Genomic DNA, 23,131 nt, shown 5'->3' on the forward strand with positions numbered 1-23,131 from the left:
TCTCAATTTATTAAACCTGATCCACTGTTTCATTAGCTTCATTGTCATCTCAAAGCTGATTGATAAGGTGCCCCGAACTGTTGCGATCAACATAGAGGGTGTGCCAGTTGGATAAAACCTAGGACCGTTGGTCTGATTTGCAATTTTAGCATGCTGACAGCAAATCCCACTGTGTTATTTTAACAGAGATATTAACTCATTGTTATGATGCCCACTCACAGAATTTGTCTGAAACACAAATGGTATTTACTAATAAGGAAAGCTGTACAGAGGCTAACAGTCCCACCCCCTCAACCCATTATTCTCCTAATTCAATTCTTCACTGGACTTGTTCTTAAAACCCATCTGGTTCCCCAATGTCCTTTATGGAAGGAAATCTGCCCTCCTTACCTGGTCTGGCCTATCTGTAACTCCAGACCTACAGCAATACGGTTGACTCTCAACAGCCCTCAGGCAACTAAGGATGGGCAATAAATGCTGAACAGCCAGTGATGCCCATGTCCCGTGAATGAATATAAAAAAAATTCTGGTTACTTTTTTATGGAGTTCAGCTTATTCTCCATTTTCACATTAATTTCTTAAAGTTATGGTTGCTAACTGTATTTAAAATGGAATTTTAAGTTTGTAACAGAATGGTGCATGTTTGAAACTGAAACTGTGATGTTAGAAATTAAAGTTGTTCCTTTCACTTATTAACTATTGTTCAACTGTTAAGAATTAAGCTGCTTCCTTTTGTTACTGTTAAACTGTTATTAAATAAAGTTTGTTTTTACTTTAAAAGATCCCTAATTTGACAGCTGAATTACTCCTGGATTGAAGCATCCTCACATTTATGCTAAAATAGAAAAATGTGTTCGGACTAGTCTGGCTTGCTAATGTAATTTGAGATTCTGGTCCAGGACCCTAACATTGAGGTCTTTCATTGTCTCTTCCTTGAGGTCTTTGTTACTTATGGGCCTTTTTATTTAACGAGAGTTGCCCTCTATCTGGGGTCTTCTCCAATTTTCCCATCCATTGTCCATTGTTTTTCCTTGTTGCTGCTATAAATGCGTGATTTAAATTATTCTTTGACTCTATGAACTCTACAGCAACTTTTTGTCTTTTTTTAAAACTTATGTCCCACTTTTCCTCAAACTCAAAATTACAGTTCTTGCCTCTAAAGATTATTTTTCTTGATTTTTTTTCTTCTATACATTTCTAAACATTTGATTGTATTGGCCAATCCAGGTCTGCTCCATGTCTGTCCCTCTGATTCAGCAACATCTCAACAACTCAAATAGTCAATTTGTGAAAGACAGGCATTTGGGCCTGAAAGTATTTCCTTTCTTCAAACTTCGATTAAAATAGAATAGTCACAGGTGTTGGGCCACAGGCAGTGTAATCAATAATCTATCCCATCCTCGTTGTCAATGTAATGATGCATGTTCACAGGCTTCATCAGAAACACATACTAGTAAGGAAAAACTGTACAGAGGCTAGCAGCCTTTCCCCACCCTCCTCCACCATTCCTTAAGCAGGCCATCTACTGCCCCAGTCCCTACATGTCTACTACTTGCCTTTTAGATGTTTTCTGCCCTGTAGGGTGATTATGCAGCCTTGTCCTAATTGGTCTTCTAAGTCAGGTAACTCTCTTCTGCTATGTTGTCCTATTATTTGGACTATTATTTAAATGGTAAAAAGTTGCAGCATGCTGTTGTGCAGAGGGATCTGGGTGTCCTTGTGCAAGAATCACAAGGAGTTGGTTTGCAGGTAATTAACAAGGCAAATGGAATGTTGTCCTTCATTGCTAGAGGGATGGAGTTTAAAAACAGTGAGGTTATGTTGCAGCTGTATAAGGTGCTGGTGAGGCCAGACCTGGAGTACTGTATATAGTTTTGGTCTCCTTACTTGAGAAAGGATATACTGGCATTGGAGGGGGTGCACAGGAGATTCACAAAGTTGATTCCGGAGTTGAGAGGGTTGACTTATGAGGAGAGATTGAGTAGACTGGGGCTATATTCATTGGAATTCAGAAGAATGAGGGGAGATCTTATAGAAACATATAAGATTATGAAGGGAATAGATAAGATAGAAGTAGGGAAATTATTTCCACTGGCGGGTAAAACTAGAACTAAGAGGGATGCCCTCAAAAAAAGGGAAAACAGATTCAGGACTGAGTTGAGGAGGAACTTCTTTATACAAAGAGTTGTGAATCTGTGGAATTCCCTGCCTAGTGAAGCAGTTGAGGCTACCTCATTGAATGATTTTAAGACAAGATACATTTTTGAACAGTAAAGGAATTAAGGATTATGGGGAACAAGAAGGTAAGTGGAGCTGAGTCCGCAAAAAGATCAGCCACGATTTTATTGAACGGTGGAGCAGGCTCGAGGGGTCAGATGGCCTACTCCTGCTCCGAGTTTTTATGTTCTTATGTCCTTATGTCTTTAAAGGGACAATCACCACATCCCTCCCCCTTCAATTATTTCATACAATCGTCAATAACCAAGTTACTCAGCTCCAAATCAAACTAAACAAGTTGGACAATTATAAATCGGCGCTGGAATTCTGCCTTCCAATCCATCATGGGAACTATAACTGGTGGTGGTGGTGGTGGGGGGTAGGGGTTGAGAGGGGAGGAGGGGTGGACCATGCAAAGGTCCATTGATCTCAGGCAGGATTCTCCTGTGTTGAGGCGAGTGTGGCCCGAGGAGTTTTTCTGTTTCTTGCCAGTGATGAAATCCTGTAATCTAAGTTGCTTCCACAGGAATGACATTAACAGAAGCTGCAAATAACGGGTATCGCTTCCAGCAGTTCAGATTTACTTCAACAGAGACATTAATTATGTCTAGAACAGGTCAATCGGGTACTTCAGTGTCTATAGATTCAAAAATATTTCTGGTTGGCAACACTGACTGCTGGAGCATCTTTCTACTCCTCAAGTAATCCACATATTTACGGAAGATCCATTCCTACATGTCTACTGGGTACAACAGTAATCCGTTCTCAGAGGCAATAATTCCAGTGATCTAACTTGATACACTGCCCATACGTTTCCTATATTGACACCGTATCATATTATGTATTTAATATGGGCTTTTTATTGTTGCAGTGGTGATGGCTCAATGATGAGTTCTGGAGGCTTATGTGTCCAAACTTAAACCCTTTCATTGGCATCCTTTACAAATGTACAGTTCCAAATATGGTCTTGCATGGAGCTGTTCATGCAGACTTGCTGCTTTTTCATTTGTGTGAGCAATGCAGCAATCTTGTTCTGGCCCATAATCTCCGTTTCTTTCTCTGTGTGATTTGTTGATTCAGCCAACAACTTCACTGTTTCTGCCCCTTCAGTTCACTTCTCATTGTCAAGCTTCCTTTAGCAGTCATAGAGTCATAGAGGTTTACAGCATGGAAACAGGCCCTTCATCTCAACTTGTCCATGCCGTTTGTTTTTTTAACCATTAAGCTAGTCCCTCTCGCCCATATTTGGCCCATGTCCCTCTATACCCATTTTACCCATGTAACTATCCAAATGCTTTTTTAAAATACAAAATTGCACCCACCTCTACTGCTACTACCTCTGGCAGCTCATTCCAGACACTCACTACCCTCTCTGTGAAAAAAACTGCCCCTCTGGACCCTTTTACATCTCTCCCCTCTCACATTAAATCTATGCCCTCTTGTTTTAGACTCCCCTACCTTTGGGAAAAGATGTTGACTATCTACCTCATCTATGCCTCATTATTTTATAGACCTCTATAAGATCACTCATAAGTCTCCCTCGTTCCAGGCAAAAAAGTCCCAGCCTATCCACCCTCTCCTTATAACTAAAACCATCAAGTCCTGGTAGCATCTAGTAAATCTTTTCTGCACTCTTTCTAGTTTAATAATATCCTTTCCATGGTAGAGTGACCAGAACAGTACACAGTATTCCAAGTGTGACCTTACCAATGTCTTGTACAATTTCAACAAGATGTTCGAACTCCTTTATTCAATATTCTGACCAATGAAACAAAGCATGCCGAATGCCTGCTTCACCACCCTGTCCATCTGCGATGTCACTTACAAGGCTATGAACATGTACCCCTAGATCTCTTTGTTCTATAACTCTCCCCAACACCCTACCATTAACTGAGTAAGTTGTGACCAAAATGCATCACCTCGCATTTATCTAAATTAAATTTTCTTCAGGCTCTTATTTTCCGGATTTAGTTCTCCTGTCTCTCAGTCCAACAGGTCCCTCAAGCCAGGTGACCCTATTCTGCTGTGTCGTCCTTAACAGGGCAATCACCACAATTGCCACACTCATTTAAAAATAACACTTAAACAATGATCAATAATACTTAAACAATTAAACATCTTAAACAAATTAACACCAACATCAAAATAACACAGAGTGAAATGTAAAGTTCATTTTATTAGCCATAAATAGGCTTACATTGACACTGCAATGAAGTTACTGTGAAAATCCCCTTGTCGCCACACACCAGCGCCTGTTCGGGGACACTGAGGGAGAATTTAGCATGGCCAATGCACCTAACCAGCACGTCTTTTAGACTGTGGGAGGAAATCGGAGCACCCGGAGGAAACCCACACAGACATAGGAAAAATGTGCAAACTCCTCCAAGCCAGGAATCGAACCTGGGTCCCTGGCACTGTGAGGCAGCAGTGCTAAGCACTGTGCCACTGAAATGTGGAAAGAATGCATTAAGCATTTAAGGTCACAATTGTCATTTCTGCACATTTTTCCCCCTCGTATGGATACTGACACAATCTAAGCAATTGTTGAAAACGTTGCTTTTTTTCCCCTATAACTGCAATAGGAATTTTAAGTGCAAAAGCTCACTTATGAAGAAAATCTCCTTCAAATGAATCCCATTTTAGTAATTGATTTATTGATGAAAAATAATCTTGAATTTCTGTAAGAACATAAAATGACTCTGATTGGACAGGTACTCTTAAGGAACGGCTCAGAAGTCGACACAGTGGTCATTAGCAATGGGGGCAGGTAATTCGCAGATATCATTAAATTAAATTGCAGCTATAAATTAAACAGCATGAGTCCTGGTTCCTTAACAGGAGCACAGGGTTAGACAGGGTAGATTCTGAAAGAATGTTCCCAGTGGTGAGGGAGTCCTGAACCTAAAGGTCATAGTTTGAGGATAAGGGGTAAACCTTTTAGAATCATAGAATCCCAACAGCGCAGAAGGAGACCATTTGGCCCATCGAGCCTGTACTGACAACAATCCCACCCAGGCCCTATTCCCGTAACCCCACATATTTAGCAAATTAATCCCTCAAACACTAAGGAGCAACTTAGCACGGCCAACCAACCTAATCCGCACAATTTTGGACTGAGGTGAGGAGAGTGTGGAATTCACTACTACCAAATGTAGTTGAAGCCAAAACATTGTGTGATTTCAAGAAGAAAGTAGATATAGCTCTTGGGGCTAACGGGATCAATGGATATGGGGGGAAGGGGGATCAGGATATTGAATTCGACAATCAGCCATGATCAAAATGAATGGTGGAACAGGCTCAAAGGGCTGAATGGCCTACTCTTGCTTCTAGTTTCTATGTAACACACACACATACACAAAAGTACCAAGCTGCAAACGATAAACTGGAATTGTTCAGTTGTGAAACTAAGAATAACACCTTAACTTAAACAGTTGCCACTGCCTGATTTTTTTTACAGTTGATAACATAACTGCGTGGATAAAATTTACAAGTAGGGAAAGTAGCACAAAGTATTTATAGCACAGAAACAGGTCATTCAGTCCATGTTCCACACAAACCTCCTCCCACCCTTCTTCATCTAACTCCATCAACATTTCCATTTCCCAATATCCTTCCTCCTTCATCTACTTGTCCAACTTACCCTGGAGTGATGAGTCTTACTAGTGCCTACCTTAAATTCACTTGTCACCACCAGTCCTGGTTTTGCCTATAATTGGAAACATCTGCCCTGTGTCAACCTTATCAAACCCATCCATAAATTTGAAGCCTCCATCAGTTCATCCTCCAGTCTTTTTCCCCAGAGAAAAGAGCCCCAGGCCATTCAATCTTTCCTGGTTATTCAGTTCTCTGAATGTTTTTATCCACCTTCTTCATGCCTCCACCTCCTTTCTTTAATGTGGAAATCTGAGCTTTTTACAGTAAGTTTATTTATTAGTGTCATGAGTAACCTTATATGAACACTGTAATGAAGTTACTGTGAAAATCCCCCAGTCGCCACACTCCGGCGCCTGTTCGGGTACACTGAGGGAAAACTTAGCATGGCCAATGCACCTAACCAGCATGTCTTTCGGACTGTGGGAGGAAACAGGAGCACCCGGAGGAAACCCACACAGACACGGGGAGAACATGCAGACTCTGCACAGACAGTGACCCAAGCTGGGAATTGAACCCAGGTCCCTGGCGTTGTGAGGCACCAGCACTAACCACTGTGCCATTCAGCCACCCTCCAAGTAGTCCAAATATGGTGCAACAAAATTCTATATAACTACCCTTTGGGATGGATTTTATGGGGCTGGGGGGGGCAATAGAAAATGCAGCAAGAATACATAGGGATCAGCCTTAACGAGGTGAGGTTGGGACTACTGCCTCTCAGAGGCAGAACACATAGTCCCGGTGCCAGCAGAATGCAGTGGCTGCGACTGGGAGCACAAGAGAGTCCCAAGATGATGATGGATATTGGCATTTCAGGCAGGTTTTTTGTAGGCACTGGATCAGGGATCTAGGGGGAAGGCAGGAGATGGGATGGGTGGGAAGAGGCAGTTGAGACAGAATGACAGAAGATAAAAAGATGGGGTACTATGTGGAGGAGACCCCCAAAGCAGGTACCCTCTTCATTCTTGCCTCCCCTCCACCCCCCAAACAAGTTGGGAAAGTAGCGAGCTGGCAACTTGCCTTCCACCTTCCCCCACTCGCTGTGTTATGGTGGTACAGGAGGAAAGAGGTCTTTATGTAGCCATTAATTGTCAAAGTAATTGTTTCAACATGCCTAAGAGTGGGTCAGCTGGCTGTAATTATTTTTAGTTTATTTTTTGATGGGATGTGGGCATCGCTGACAGGACTGGCATTTATTGCCCATCCCTAAATGCCCTTGTATTGAGTGGCTTCTAGGCCGTTTCGGGGGCATCTCTGGAGTGGCATCTAGGCCATACCAGGCAAGGATTGCAAGTTTTCTTCCCAAAAGGAGATAGGTGAACCAGATGTTTCTGACAATCGTGGATAGTTTCATGGTTACCGTCTCCGAGACTAACTTTCAATTCCAGATTTTACTGATTGAATTCAAATTTCTCCAGCTGCGGTGGTGGGATTTGAGCCCATGTCCTCACAGCGTGAGCCTGGGCTTCTGAATTACTGATCCATCATCATTCTCACCCTGTGGGACAGCGCAGAAGTGGGTGGAAATGCATTGGTCTAGCCACCCACTTTAATTTATGTAGCCACCCCCTCCCCACCCTTTGTATGTGTCATGAGGGGCGGCATTAGAATTCCCCTCTTTATTTCAATCTACATCTCAAAGAATACTTTGCTTGCAGGGGCCATCGGCAGGGATTTTCCATCTCTCCCGCAACATGTTTTCCAGTGGTGAAGGTGGCTGGTCATTGGCTGCCTGCCAAATCTTCCAATTCCGCCAGTGTCTAAGGCGTTTTGTGTGGCTCATCTGTCCCACTACAAGGGGTGGGAGGGGATGGGGAATGGTCACCTTCAACAGGATCAGGAGATCCACAATGGCGGGACAGAACAGAAAATCCTGCCCATCATCTGTTTGCTATAAGGCAAAAATCGCCACAGTCCCAGATGACCAAAGGCTATTCTCCTTTACCCGAGGGCCACCACACCTCAGGCTAAGAGCAGGATTAAACCTTCATGGATAAGCTAAGCCGGTATGGGGATTGAACCCAAGCTGTTGGCATCACTCTGCATCACAAACCAGCCCACCAGCCAACTGAGCTAAACCGACTGAAAGGGTGGTAAGGCCAGTGGACAATGTTGTCAGACTAAGGGAATTATGGATATTAGTAAAATGTGAGGAAACGCTAACTCATTTTGCTCTGTTGGGTTCATTAACAATGAAACAACCAAGCCATCCAGTTTAATAGTGGGAACTTTGTTCTGGGTCAACTCTAAAATCCCTAAATCAGGATTTGAAATGTCTCTGAGTTAATTAAAGAAAAAAATGGTACAAATGGTGCACAGGGCTTCCCAAAACGCTTCCCAGCCAATGAATTAGTCACTGTTGTAAAAGCAGGAACTGCTGCAGCCAGCTTGCACTCACCAATTCCCCAAAACAGCAATGTGACAATGACCAGAGAATCATTCGACCAATCTGTTTTGATGATGTTGGTTGAGCGATAAATAGTGTCCAGAACACTCCCCTTCTTCTACAAAATGGTGCAGCTGGATCTTTTACATCCACATTTCTCATCCAAAAGGCAGCAACTCTGGCAGTGCAGCATGCTCTTGGTACTGAATGCAGAAATCCTAAACTGCAAAAGGAGGCCATTCGGCCCATCGAGTCTGCACCAACAACAATTCTACCCAGGCCCTATCCCTGTAACCCCACATATTTACCTCACTAATCCCTCCAACCTATACATCCAGGAAACTAAGGGGCAATTTAGCATGGCTAACAAACCTAACCTGCACATCTTTGGACTGTGGGAGGAAACTGGAGCACCTGGAGGAAACCCACGCAATCACGGGGAGAATGTGTAAACTCCACACAGCCAGTCACCCAAGGCTGGAATTGAACCCGGGTCCCTGGCGCTGTGAGGCAGCAGTGCTAATCACCATGCCAGCGTGCCTCCCCTGCACTTGGTGCTCAGACCTCCAGGGAGAAACTCATATCCACCACCTTCTGACTCAGAGATAAGAGTTCGACCAACGAGCCACAGCTGACGCACAGCATACGTCCCACCATTAGGAGGCAGTGTTGCTGAGGAGTCCGTCTGGGCAGGATAGGAAAGAGACAACCCACACACATCAAGGGTGGAATTTTCCAACCACGTTCACCACAAAACCAAAAATCCCGCCCGAGGTCAGTGGGCCGATGCATGGTATGCATCCCCACGCCCACAGCCCCCCTCTCCCCACGACGGTTCCTGTGGTGGGCAGGACAGGAAAACTCCCCCCCACCAGTGTAGCAATAGTCTGAGTTTCTGGCAAAGAAATAATGTAAAAGAAAGCTTAAGTGCAGACAGGCAGACTCTTTGCAATGGAAGACCTGTAAAAGATCATCCATCATGCACTAGTCATGACGGGGAAGGTCACTGCTGTCTTCATGTTTTACACAACAGGCGTCCTATATAGTGAATTATTTCTGGCCATACGACCCTGTGCCTTCCTGTAATGCACTGACATTGCCTTAAACATAAAGACAGCGGGATTGAGGCAGGTTGATTTAGCCTAATCTAGGAGTGACGATTGAGTGTGATAGTGAGGGACTGCTTTGCGAATGTGAAATCGAAACCGTCCTGCCCTGATGTGGATGTGAAAGACCTCGCTGTTTGATGAGCAGGGAAAGATGTCCTAGCGTTCAGGCCAACACCTGCCTCTCACCCAACACAGATTATCTGCTCAGTGATCACACTGCTATTTGTGGGACCTCACCAAAGACAATTTGGCTGCCGCATTTTCCCATACTATAATGATATTTCAAAGGTAAGTAACCAGCTATGTAAACATTTAGGACATAGTGCGTAGAAGGTGCTTTATTAATGCAAGTTCTTTCTTTCCTTCTTTTAGTGTAGTCACTCAGAAGTTCCTCATGACATTCCCAATCAGCCACTGTAACTAACTGGAACTGACAGAGGTCCTGGACATATGGAGAATCTAGGTTTACACCATTCTCTGACTGAAGTAACAACAGTGGGTGTCACAGTGGTTAGCACTGCTGCCTCACAGTGCCAGGGACCCAGGTTCAATTCCAGCCTTGGGTCACTGTCTGTGTGGAGTTTGCATGTTCTATCTCCGTGGGTTTCCTCCGAGTGCTCCGGTTTCCTCCCATACTTCAAAGATATGCGGATTAGCTTGATTGGCCATATTAAATTGTACCTTTGTGTTAAGCAAGGTAAATACTGTGGAGTTACAGGGGTAGGGTGGGATTGTTGTCGGTACAGGTTTGATGGGCTGAATAGCCTCCATCTGCATTATCAGGATTCTATGATTACCAATCACAACTAATGGACCTTTGGCAGCAACACCGCACCAGAGCAAAGGCTGATGGCACTACAAAGAGCCAAGCACTGATCCAAACAGATGGCCCATAAAGAGTACCTTCAAGCAATAAGAATGACCATCTGGTGTCCCGTAAGAAACACAAACGTGAGGTGACTGACAAAACCGAAAATGATGTGACTGGTAAAGCAAAGAGCAGTGAATACAGGTTTCACACCATTAATCTCGTGGAAAATGGGGCGGATGACCAAAAACTTGGTCAGTTTTCAAGGAGGAAGCAAAGGAAGGTCAAGAGGCAGAGAGGTTAGGGAGGGAATCCCAGGGCTCAGGCCCAGGCAACTGAAGGTGAAACCACCAATGGTCCTGCAATTAAAATCAGGAATGCTTAAATTGCCAGAATTGGAGGAGCGAAAATATCTTGAAGAGTTGTAGGGCTGGACTGTGCCACAATGGTTCGCACTGCTGCCTCACAGCACCAGGGATCCAGGTTCAATTTCCATCTTGGGTCACTGTTTGGGTGGAGTTTGCATGTTCTCCCATTGTCTGCATGGGTTTCCTTCGGGTGCTCTGGTTTCCTCCCACAGTCCAAAGACATGTGGGTTGGGTGGATTGGCCATGGTAAATTGTCCATTAGCGTCAGGGAGATTAGCAGGATAAATATGTGCAGCTATGGGGATAGGGGCTGGGTGGGATTGTGGTTGGTGCAGATTCGATGGGCCAAATGGCCTCCTGCACTGTAGGGATTCTATTCTATAATTCTGGAGAAGGTAAAGGCATAGGGAAGAGTGGGGCCATGAAGCAATCTGAAAACATACTTTAAAAGTTGAGTTATTGTTCAACCAGATATCAAGGTGCATCAGCAAGCTCGTGGGTGATTGGTAAATGGGACTTGGTACAAGAGAGCACATGGATGGAGTTTCGTTTACCTTAGGTTTGGGAAGGGTAACGTGAGAGGGGAGGCAAGGATGCCTTAGCGAGTCCAATCCAGAGATAACAACACACATGGACTCTGTTATCTTGGTTATGGGTCTTGACAGGGAGCTGTTCACGATCTGGTCCTAAAGATACTGCTGAAGGCAAAGCTGTTGGTTAAAAGCTACCTTTTTCATTCAACAAAGAAAAGTACAGCACAGGAACAGACCCTTCAGCCCTCCAAGCCTGTGCCTATCATGACACCATAACTAAACTAAAATGAAAACCTTCTGTCCTTACTCGAATCTTCAGTCGATATCCCTCTATTCCTTCCCTATTCCTGTACCTATCCAGATGGCTCTGAAATGTTGCTAACATGCCTGCTTTCACTCACCTCCTCTTGTAGCAAACTCCAGGCACCCACCACTCTCTGCATGAAAAATTTCCCCCATGCATTATACTACGTACGATACAGACTTAGCACGAGGCTTCACTTTTTTTAAATTCGTTCACAACCTGGGGGTGTTACTAGACCAGTATTTATTTCGCATCCCTAATTGCCCTTGAGAAAGTTGTGGTGAGCTACCTTCTTGAACCACTGCAGTCCATGTGGTGTGGGTACACCCACAGCACAATTAGAGGGGAGTTCCAGGATTTTCTCCCAGCACCAGTGAAGGAACAGTGATATAGTTTCAGCTTTGGGTGTGATTTGGAGAGGTACTTTCAGGTGGTGATGTTTCCAGGTATCTGCCACTGCCCTTGTCCTTCCAGGAGGAGGAGGTTTGGAATGCGCTTTTGAAGAAGAGTTGGTGAGGTGCCACACTGCACTTTATGAATGGCACTCACTGCTGCAACTGTGCATTGGTGCTGGAGGAAATGAGGTGCTGGATCAGATGCCAATCAAGCAGGCTGCTTTGTCCTGGATAGTCATAGAGGTTTACAGCATGGAAACAGGCCCTTCAGCCCAACTTGTCCATGCTGCCCTTTTTTTTAAACCCCTAAGCTAATCCCAATTGCCTGCATTTGGCCCATATCCATCTATACCCATCTTACCCATGTATCTAAATGCTTTTTAAAATACAACATTGTACCTGCCTCTCCTACTACCTCTGGCAGCTTGTTCCAGACACTCACTGCCCTCTGTGTGAAAAAACTGTCCCTCTGGACACTTTTGTATCTCTCCCCTTCTCCTTAAACTTATGCCCTCTAGTTTTAGACTCCCTTACTTTTGGGAAAAATATTGACCGTCTAGCTGATATATGCCCCTCATTATTTTATAGACCTCTATAAGATCACCCCTCAGTCTCCAATGCTCAAGAGAAAGAAGTCCCAGTCTATCCAGCCTCTCCTTATAACTCAAACCATCAAGTCCCACTAGCAACCTAGTGAATCTTTTCTGCACTCTTTCTAGTTTAATAATATCCTTTCTATAATAGGGTGACCAGAACTGCACTCAGTATTCCAAGCGTGGCCTTACCAAAGTCTTATACAACTTCAACAAGACATCCCAATTCCTATATTCAATGTTCTGATTGACGAATCCAAGCATGCCAAATGCCTTCTTCACCACTCTGTCTGTGACTCCACTTTCAAGGAGCTATGAACATGTATCCCTAGATCTCTTTCTTCTGTAACTCTCCCCAACACCCTAACATTAACTGAGTAAGTCTTACTCTGGTTCAATCTACCAAAATGCATCATCTCACATTTGTCTAAATTAAACTTCATTTGCCATTCGTTAACCCACTGGTCCAATTGATCAAGATCCCATTGCAATCGAAGATAACTTTCTTCACTGTCCACTATGCCACCAATCTTGGTGTCATCTGCAAACTTATTAACCATGCCTCCTATATTCTCAACCAAATTGTTAATATAAGTGACAAGTAACAGTGGACCCAGCACTGATCCCTGAGGCACAGCACTGGTCACAGGCCTCCAGTTTGAAAAACAACCCTCTACAACCACCCTCTGGCTTCTTTGATACCTCACCCTGGATCCCCTGAGATTTAACCTTATGTAACAACCTACCATGCGGTACCTTGTCAAAGGCCTTGCTAAAGTCTATGTATCAAGCTTCTTGTGCGCTGTTGGAGCTGCACCCATCCAGGCAAGTGGGGAGTGTTCCATCACACTCTTGACTTGTACCCCTTGTAGGTGGTGGATAGATTTTGGAGAGTCAGGAGGTGAGTTATGGAGCTCAACACCCAATAACTCAACTTGGGTTATGTGCCGCAGAATTCCCAGCCTCTGACCTGCTCTTGCAGCCGTGGTATTTATATGGCTAGTCCATATAAATTTGTCTATATAACCACTGATCAGTTTCTGGTCAATGGTAATACCCAGGATCTTGATAGTGGGGGATTCAGTGATGGCAATGCCATTGAATGTCAGGGGAGATGGTTACCCAGAAGGAGGAAACAATAAAACAGGGAAGTAAAGTACTGATCTGAACTGTTTCTTTTCTTCTGGGTAGATTTTCTCTTGTTGGAGATGTTCATTGTCTGACAATCGAGGGTGCAAATGTTATTGGCTGTTAACATGCCATGCCTAAATTTGTTTAGGTCTTGCTGCTTATGGACATGGACTGTTCTAATGATACTGGGTATCATGCACATCATATGCAAACATCCCCACTTCTGATCTTATGATTGATGAGCAGCTTAAGGTGGTTGTATTTAGGGCACTACCCTGATAAACTTCTGTAGCAATGTCAAAAGACTGAGAAGTATAACCTCCCACAAATGCAACCATCTTCCTTTGTGCTCGGTATGATTCCAACCAGCGGAGTGTTTTCCCCGGATTCTCATTGACCATTCAGGTTCCCTGATGCCACACTTGATCAAATGCTGCCTTGATGTCAAGAGCAGTCACTCTCACCTCAGCTCACAAGTCCAGCTCTTTTGTTCATGTTTGGATCAAGGCTGGGTGGCTGACGCAGATCCCAAACTAAGCGTTAGCGAGCAGATTATTGCCACCTGACAGCACTGCCCAATGACAACTTCCATCACTTTACTGATCGTTAAGGGTAGACTGATGAGGCAGTAATTGGCTGGGTTGGATTTATTCTGCTTTTTGTGGACTGGACATTCCTGGGCAATTTTCCACATTATTGGGTAGATGCCAATGTTGTAATAATATTGGAACAGCTTGGCCAGGGCCACAGCTAGTTCTGGAGTTCACATCTTCAGTACTATTGCTAGAAGGTTGTCAGGGCCCCATTCAGCCATTTTCTTGACATCATGTTGAGTGAATCGAATTGGCTGAAAGCTGGTATCAATGGAGACCTCAGGAGGAGGCCAAGAATATCAACCACTTGGTACTTCTGACCGAAAATGCTAAGAACTATCTACGTCCAACTCGGTTGTCAAGTTATTTCACACCACTGGTAATGTAGACTATATATTTCAATATTTAATATTAACTCTGGCTTACAAATGAGATTTTCCATAGCAAGCTGAGCTGAGACAGGGGTAGAATTGGACAATGTTACAGAGTTGAAGGCAGGCTGTTTCAGTAATGGTGTGGGTAAGTAGTTAGATGATCCTCTCTTGGTCCAATATGACAATGTGAAAAGTCTCAGAGAGTTGCCAGGAGGGATTGAATTGATGCTGAGGGAATGGGGTTTGTTTTGGAAACTGAAGACATTGGCTTCAGTCTTTCCAATATCTAACTAGATGAAATTTCTGCTAATCCAGTACTAATTGTTGGATAAGCAAGCTGACAATTTCAAGGGAGTGAAGGGTTCAGTGGAGGAGGTGTAAAGCTGAGTATTATCAGCTCTTGGAAACAGACGCTGTTTTTGCATGACGCCACCTAGGGTAGAAATAGGAGGGGGGTAAAGGACAGACCTTTGGGGACACCATAGGTAATTGTACAGGAGGGGAAAGGAGAGAAAGAGTGGGTGATTCTCAGAATACAATTGGATAGATAAGAATGGGGCCGGATGAGTGAGTGATGTCCCACCCAGCTGCAAAATATTGGAGCGAGCAAGATGGCATGGCAAACCACATCAAGAGCAGATAAGGAAGGATAAAGGAGGGATACTGTACCCTTGTCACAGTCACAGAAAATGGCATTTGACTTCCTGAGCTATTGTGACAGAATCGCAGAGACAGAAACCTGATTCAAGGGATTAAAATATGGAGTTGAGAAAGAAAATGGGCATGGATTTGGAAGGCAACAACACATCCAAGGACTTAAGAGGAAAGGGATGTTGGGCCACTCGTTTGAAAAGCTGGATATTATTCAACAATAATAGTCACATCTTCTTGAAATTGTGCAGTTCCACCGCCACCCCCCTCCCAATCCAATCTCCACCAGATGTTCAGAGCCGGAACGGAGTTTACACTCCAATGATAAATTGCTACGCCTGTTGTCACATTTGGCAGCTCTCGCCTTTCACAGAAAATGATTATAATGCTCCATTATAAAGATTACCAGTGGATACAAAGCATGATCAGATATTATTTTAAAAATCCTCGGGAAAGAATTAGGCCATAGACTGGGAAATATTTCACTCCGCAGTCTCACTGTCACCTGGAACAGGTGACTGAAGCATGAGGTAAGCACAAATCCATCACAGAGACCCTCTGAGGGGAAACCAGGCAAGATCCCAAGGCTTAGGAAGAGATATTTCCGTTACTGCAGAGCCACTTACATGTTAGCTGGAACAACAAAGATTTCAGTTACTCCAATTTTACTGCAGCTTTGCTTTATTGTTGCGAATTCCCCAAGATATTCCCTCAATTGACTTCAAATTTCTTTTGGCATCTCCCAGGAATTGCCAAGCTTGATGGGGGTTGTTGGGGCGAGGAATCATAGAATCCCTACAGTGCAGAAGGAGGCCATCCAGCCCATCGAGTCTGCACTGACCACAATCCCACCCAGGCCCTATTCCCATAACCCCACATATTTACCCTGCTAATCCCCTAACACTTGGGTCAATATAGCATAGCCAACTAACCTAACCCGCATATCTTTGCACTGTGGAAGAAAACTGGAGCACCCAGAGGAAACGCACACAGACACAGAAGGAATGTGCAAACTCCACACAGACAGTAACCCTGGGCGCTGCAAGGCAGCAGTGCTAACCATTGTGCCACCATGAATAGGGAGGTTTACTGATGGCATCAAACCCAGCTTTCACCAGTTCTGTGCTGCATTAAAATCTGATATTGTGAACTCCTTAGCTATATTAATATTCTGATTCCATTCTCCCAGAGATTTGTCTGAAAAACCAAATGATTTTTTTTTGCCAGCACTTCATGACTAGCTATTTCTGCCAACAGAATCACAATCCCTGGGATCAGATGTTTAAAATGCATGCATTCTCACAATTCCACTTGCATGTTGTAAAGTAGAATGAAATGGGCACTCCTCTCATATTTTGGAACCCCATCGTGTCACCATCCCCTACTAAATTTGGGGTCGGATGGGGGAGGCTGGCAGCAAAACTATAAATAGCAGATGTACCAACTGACATTCTTTTGGCACCTTCCCAATAAATGTTTGGATTTGTGCAGCAGAAAGATACAGTATCATCAAATGGCAAGAGGTAGTTTTCCAATGTTGACTAGATGGCAGCAAGCCCTGTACACTGCACTTAATTCTCCTACTCTTCGAGTTGTTGATGGGGAAAGTATGCACTTAGCTCAACAGCCTTGAGAAAGCAGTCACCATAATCTAAGACCCCATGCACCCCAGACATTCTCTCTTCCACCTTCTTCCGTGGGGAAAAAGATACAAAAGTCTGAGATCACATACCAGTCGACTCAATAACAGCTTCTTCCCTGCTGCCATCAGACTTTTGAATGGACCTACCATATATTACGCTGATCTTTCTTTTCACCATACCTATAACTGTAACACTACATTCTGCACCCTCTCCTTTCCTTCTCCCCTATGTACTTTATGAATGGTATGTTTTGCTTGTATAGCTCGCAAAAACAATATTTTTCACTGTATCACAATACATGTGATAATAATAACGCAAATCAGATATGCACCATCAGAACAATGCTCCACACTCATAGCACACAATCAACTACCCTATAGATTTACCTTGGCTCACTTAGTAGCACCCTAAGCCAAACAGTGTTGATTTACACCCTACCCTTGGTCCAGGGCATTTTACCTAGGCTATTACAGATAAAATATAAGACTGGAGTACAAGAAGAAGTAAATAATGGAGGGAGGTGTAGTGGTATTGTCACTGGACTAGTAATTCAGAAACCCAGTGTAATACTCCAGGGACCCAGATTCGAATCCCACCATGGCAGATGGTGAAATTTGAATTCAAAGTAGTCTGGAATCTAAAGTCTAATTGTTGCAAAAATCTATCTGGTTCAGGAGTGCTCTTTGAGGACAGAAATCTGCCATAACTCTTAAATGCTATCCTGACATGGCTGAGCAAGTTAACTTGGGCAATAAACGAAAAGTCTTGCTACTATTGTGTAGCGTTTTGATGATTCTGGGGTTGTCTCACCACTGTTCACACTGGCAGGATTTTCTCACCTTGCCGCAGAGAATGGAGATTTGGCTGGCCTCCAAATTGTCCTATCACACTGCAACAGGAGCATGGCAGCTCCCTGGGTGGGGAAACGAGAACACTGTCCCAAGATAAGGGATCCATCATTTAGGTCTGAGATGAGGAGAAATTTGGAGGATTGTGAATCTTTGGAATTCTCTACCCCAGACGATTGCCAATCTTGGAATCCTTACACTGCAGAAGCAAGCCATTGGGCTTCCTTTGATCCATTGGGCCCATTGAGCAATGATCCATTGGGCCTATTGAGCCTGCACCGACAACAATCTCACCCAGGCCGTATCGCCGTAACTCCACTTATTTACCCTACTAATCCCTTTGACACTAATCAACAATTTAGCATGGGCAATCCACCTTACCTGCACATCTTTTGGATTGTGGGAGGAAACCAGAGCATTCGGAGGAAACCCACGCCAGACACAGGGAGAATGTGCAAAATCCAGATAGACAGTGACCCAAGCTAGGAATTGAACCCGTGTCCCTGATGCCGTGAGGCAGCAATGCTACCACTTTGCCACCCCATTGGATTCTCCAGTGTTGAGTAAATTCAAGGTCCAGCAGACGGGCACCGCAACAACTCAGTGACTATCACTGCTAGCTGTGCAGATACATGGATTTGGGCCTGTGTCTGTGGGAGTTTGTGCATTCTCCCTGTGGTTGCGTGGGTTTCCTCCGGGTGCTCCGGTTTCCTCCCACACCCCAAAGATGTGCTCTTAGGCTGATTGGTTTACCAAATTGATACTATTCTCCCCTGAATCTGGCTACATTAGGGGTTCCATTCACATACACACAGGGCAGGGTAGGTGTAGGAGGATGCGGCGGCGCGGGCTCGTTGGGTCAAAGGGCCTGTTTCCCGTGCTGGGTTGTTCTTTGTTTAGGATAGGTAATATTTTTGGCCTCTCATGGAATCAAGAGCAGACTGGAAACCAGAGCTTATGCAGCAGATTAGCCTTCATATTGAATGGCAAAGCAGTTTTGAGGGGCCAAGTGAGCTACTCGTGCTGCTAATCCACACGTTTATATGAATCCTTCATTGGAGACAATTAAACCATGACCTTGCCTGCCTGCCTGTTCTAGTGGTTCAAGCAGATATTAATGATCCACTGTATTATTCAAAGATCTCCTCACTCCTCTCAGCCACTTCCAAAATGGAAAGGTCATCGACCTGGTGGATTTAAAAACAGGGAGATTATGGTGCAGCTTTATACGGTGCTGCTGAGGCCAGACCTGGAGTACTGTGTACAGTTTTGGTGCCTATCCAGCCTCTCTTCATAATTGAAATGTTCCAGCTCAGGCAACAGCTGGTGAAACTTCTTTCTAGTCAGGCTGGGGTTGTTTTCCTTAGCGCGGAGAAGGCTGAGGGAGAACCTGATTGAGGTGTACAACATTATGAGGAATATAGATAGGAAGAAACAATAGAGAGGTCAAAAACAGGATGGCGGGGGCATCAATTTAAGGTAAGGGGCAGGAAATTTAGAGGGAATTCGAAGAAAAACATTTTCATCAAGAGGATGGTTGGAATTTGGAGCCCACTGCCTGAAAGGGTGGTACAGATGGGAACTCTCACAACATTTAAGAAGCATTTAGATGAACACTTGAAAAACATAACATACAAGGTTAGGGCCTATGCTAGAAAACGGGATTAGAACAGATAGGTGCATGACGGCTGACACTGACACAATGGGCTGAAGAGCCTCATTCTGTCGTTAAAACTCCATGACATACATATTATACTATTCAGCAAACCCTGAAACTCCAAATCCCCCTCCCCCAGTCATTCCCGTGGGAAGGGTCAATGTTAGACCCTTGACCTTGGTGACAAGGATGGAATCAAAACTTTACCAATTACAAGTTAGTAATCAAACAGATCATTCAGTATTCTGCTGGTTCACTAGGTGACACTGCGATACAGCAGGACATATCGTAATTTATCATCATTCCCTATTCAGATTCACCTTAATGGGGAATTCATATGAGATGAATATTTATATTTCAAAAAACATGAGGTCAAACTAAATCGTGAGCGAATTCCATAAAACACTGAACTTGATCTAAAGGTTAGACCAATGACTATTACAGATAATGTGTGCTACAGTGTGACTGCGATGTATTTAATGTTAGTGGCCATTCAGGCCATCACTTGCCTGAGGGTCAGTGTTGTTTTGATAAAGGCACAAGTCAGGGGTGTGATGGAATATTCCCCACTCACCTCGATGATGCAGTTCCAACAACACTCAAGAACCTCAACACCAACCAGGACAAAGCAGCCCACTTGTTTGGCATCACATCCACAAACAACCACTCCCTCCACCATTGATGCTCAGTAGCAGCAGTGTGTACTATCTACAAGATGCACTGCAGCAATTCACCAAAGATACTTAGCACCTTCCAAACCCATGACCGCTTCCATCTAGAAGGACAAGGGCAGCAGATAAATGGAAACACCACAACCTGCAAGCTCCCCTCCAAGTCACTCACCATCCTGACTTGGAAATATATTGCCGTTCTTTCACTGCCGTTGGGTCAAACTCCTGGAATTCCCTCCCTAATGGCATTGTGGGGCAACCCACAGAATAGGGACATGAACAGCGATTCAAGCAGGCAGCTCACCACCAGCTTCTCAAGGGTAACTAGGGACAGGCAATAAATGCTGGCCAGCCAGTGACGCCCATGTCCCACAAATAAATTATCTTTTTTCAAAAAGCAAATTACTGCGGATGCTGGAATCTGAAACCAAAACAGAAAATGCTGGAAAATCTCAGCAGGTCTGACGGCATCTGTGGAGAGAGAATAGAAGTAATGTTTTAAGTCTGGATGATTGCCTTTTAGACCACCCAGGCTCAAAACATTGGTTCTATTCTCTCTCCACAGCTGCCGTCAGACCTGCTGGGATTTCCAAGTCTTACTCTTAGGTACTTTAAAATACATTTACAGTATTCGGGCTGGATCATATGGAGCCAGTCACCTGTCCTAAGGTTATAAGCACCCCACTCCCCTCCCCCCGGGCTTCTCAAATATGCATATAGGCCAAGTGCCGGTAGATGGTATTGGATGGGAGGGATTTTCCAGCCACTCTGACCCCAAGACTGGAAAATCCAGCCCAAAGCGAAAGGACCTTTGTGTGATGTACCCTCCCGCCCACTACGATTCCTGTGGCGGGTGGGACAGGAAAATTCTGTTTCAGGTGTTTATGGGTCAGACTTGATGGACCAAAGGGCCTTTTCTGAGCTGTATGATCCGATGATATGGGAAGGAAGGGGGGGGGGGGGGGGGGGGGGTTAGCACTCTGAGGAAGGGTCATCCAGACTCTAAACATAGACTCTATTCTCTCTCCCCAGCTGCTGTGAAACCTGTTGAGATTTTCCAGCATTTTCTGTTTTGATTGACTGTGCAAGATCAGGGAGCAGAGTCTCCCTCCAGCTTTTGACAGCTTGGGCTCAACTTGCTATCTGCCTCCTGCTAAGAATTGAACAGCGCGGTGCACCGACTGAACCAGAACATGAAGCGGGCTACGTGACCACCTGGTGAGGGGAATGCCCTGAAAACACCAGGCTACTGTTTCCCCTTGCCAGGGGGTGGGGGAGGTTGGGCCGGGGAGGGGACGCACGAATTCACTAAACAACCACTGCTAAATGAAGCTCAGTTGAGCTAGGAAGCGCCTCACTCCCGCTCCAGTACAGAGAGAGACAGGGGTCAGTGTCCAAATATAGAGATAGATTCATTCCTGTGACCCGGGACACCAGTTCAGAACAATAAACCGTTCAATACAATAAATAAATTAACACTCAAAACAATACCAGTCTGACACTTGTGGTTTTTTTTTAAAACAAGCTACATAAATGGATATGCCCAGATCCTGTATCTGGACAGAATTGGCTGGAAGGGTGTGCTATGTATGTATGTGTTATTTCAGACAGGTCACTGAATGGATCTGCAGACACAGAGGGTGGGGAGGCTTAAAACACAACGGGAAGGATAAGAAAAAGAGGGAGAGAGATTGCACTTACCAAACTGAGAAGGGCAAGTAGCGGTCCGTAGAAACGCAAGGAAGGGTTTGGTCCAGAAACTGTACCCAGCCGCAGATAGAGAGCGGAGAGGGCGAGAGAGAGACAGAGTCAACGGAAAGTGACGAAGAGGCTCGGCTTGGAGTGTGTCGGAGAATAAAATATGCAGAGGGCGTGAGAGAGCTCTGAGAGCTGTATGTGTTTTAGAGAGAGAGAGTGCTGCATATGTGTTAGAGAGAGAGAGAGAGTGTGCTGTATGTGTGTTAGAGAGTAATATTTACTCAATAGTCCTGAACAAATCCCACATTCCCTTCCGCAAGTAGGGTATGACCTAAACCCAGTTGTAATTCCCTTCCATGCCAACTGTGTAGGGACCAGACCCACGTTTGAAGCTGTTCTGTTCAGAAAGTTGGAAGGTGTTAGGGAGAGAGAGAGTGCTGTATGTGTGTTAGAGAGTGTGTACTGCGTATGTGTTAGTGTTGCATGTTTGTGAGAGAGTGTATTGTATGTGTGTTAGTGTTGTATGTGTGTGTTAGAGAGGGAGAGTGCTGTGTGTGTGTGTTAGAGAGGGAGAGAGAGTGCTGTGTGTGTGTGTTAGAGAGGGAGAGAGAGTGCTGTGTGTGTGTGTTAGAGAGGGAGAGAGAGTGCTGTGTGTGTGTGTTAGAGAGGGAGAGAGAGTGCTGTGTGTGTGTGTTAGAGAGGGAGAGAGAGTGCTGTGTGTGTGTGTTAGAGAGGGAGAGAGAGTGCTGTGTGTGTGTGTTAGAGAGGGAGAGAGAGTGCTGTGTGTGTGTGTTAGAGAGGGAGAGAGAGTGCTGTGTGTGTGTGTTAGAGAGGGAGAGAGAGTGCTGTGTGTGTGTGTTAGAGAGGGAGAGAGAGTGCTGTGTGTGTGTGTTAGAGAGGGAGAGAGAGTGCTGTGTGTGTGTGTTAGAGAGGGAGAGAGAGTGCTGTGTGTGTGTGTGTTAGAGAGGGAGAGAGAGTGCTGTGTGTGTGTGTGTTAGAGAGGGAGAGAGAGTGCTGTGTGTGTGTGTTAGAGAGGGAGAGAGAGTGCTGTGTGTGTGTGTTAGAGAGGGAGAGAGAGTGCTGTGTGTGTGTGTTAGAGAGGGAGAGAGAGTGCTGTGTGTGTGTGTTAGAGAGGGAGAGAGAGTGCTGTGTGTGTGTGTTAGAGAGGGAGAGAGAGTGCTGTGTGTGTGTGTTAGAGAGGGAGAGAGAGTGCTGTGTGTGTGTGTTAGAGAGGGAGAGAGAGTGCTGTGTGTGTGTGTTAGAGAGGGAGAGAGAGTGCTGTGTGTGTGTGTTAGAGAGGGAGAGAGAGTGCTGTGTGTGTGTGTTAGAGAGGGAGAGAGAGTGCTGTGTGTGTGTGTTAGAGAGGGAGAGAGAGTGCTGTGTGTGTGTGTGTTAGAGAGGGAGAGAGAGTGCTGTGTGTGTGTGTGTTAGAGAGGGAGAGAGAGTGCTGTGTGTGTGTGTTAGAGAGGGAGAGAGAGTGCTGTGTGTGTGTGTTAGAGAG

The 23,131-nt window shown here is 44.8% G+C and overlaps 1 protein-coding gene across 2 annotated transcripts in view; it reads right to left on the reverse strand.

Annotated features, from left to right (window-relative positions):
* Positions 1–21,722, reverse strand: part of LOC145357522 (coronin-6-like) — a 245,580-nt gene extending 223,858 nt beyond the window's left edge. For both annotated transcript variants that reach the window (XM_080210953.1, XM_080210954.1), the window contains exon 1: positions 21,634–21,722. The gene's annotated coding sequence lies outside the window, so the exon portion shown is untranslated. The remainder of the gene's footprint in view (positions 1–21,633) is intronic.
* Between the last annotated feature and the right edge of the window lie 1,409 nt (positions 21,723–23,131).

The sequence above is a fragment of the Carcharhinus amblyrhynchos genome, chromosome 23, assembly GCF_965287045.1.
Source record: "Carcharhinus amblyrhynchos chromosome 23, sCarAmb.v2.hapA, whole genome shotgun sequence".
NCBI lineage: Eukaryota > Metazoa > Chordata > Chondrichthyes > Carcharhiniformes > Carcharhinidae > Carcharhinus > Carcharhinus amblyrhynchos.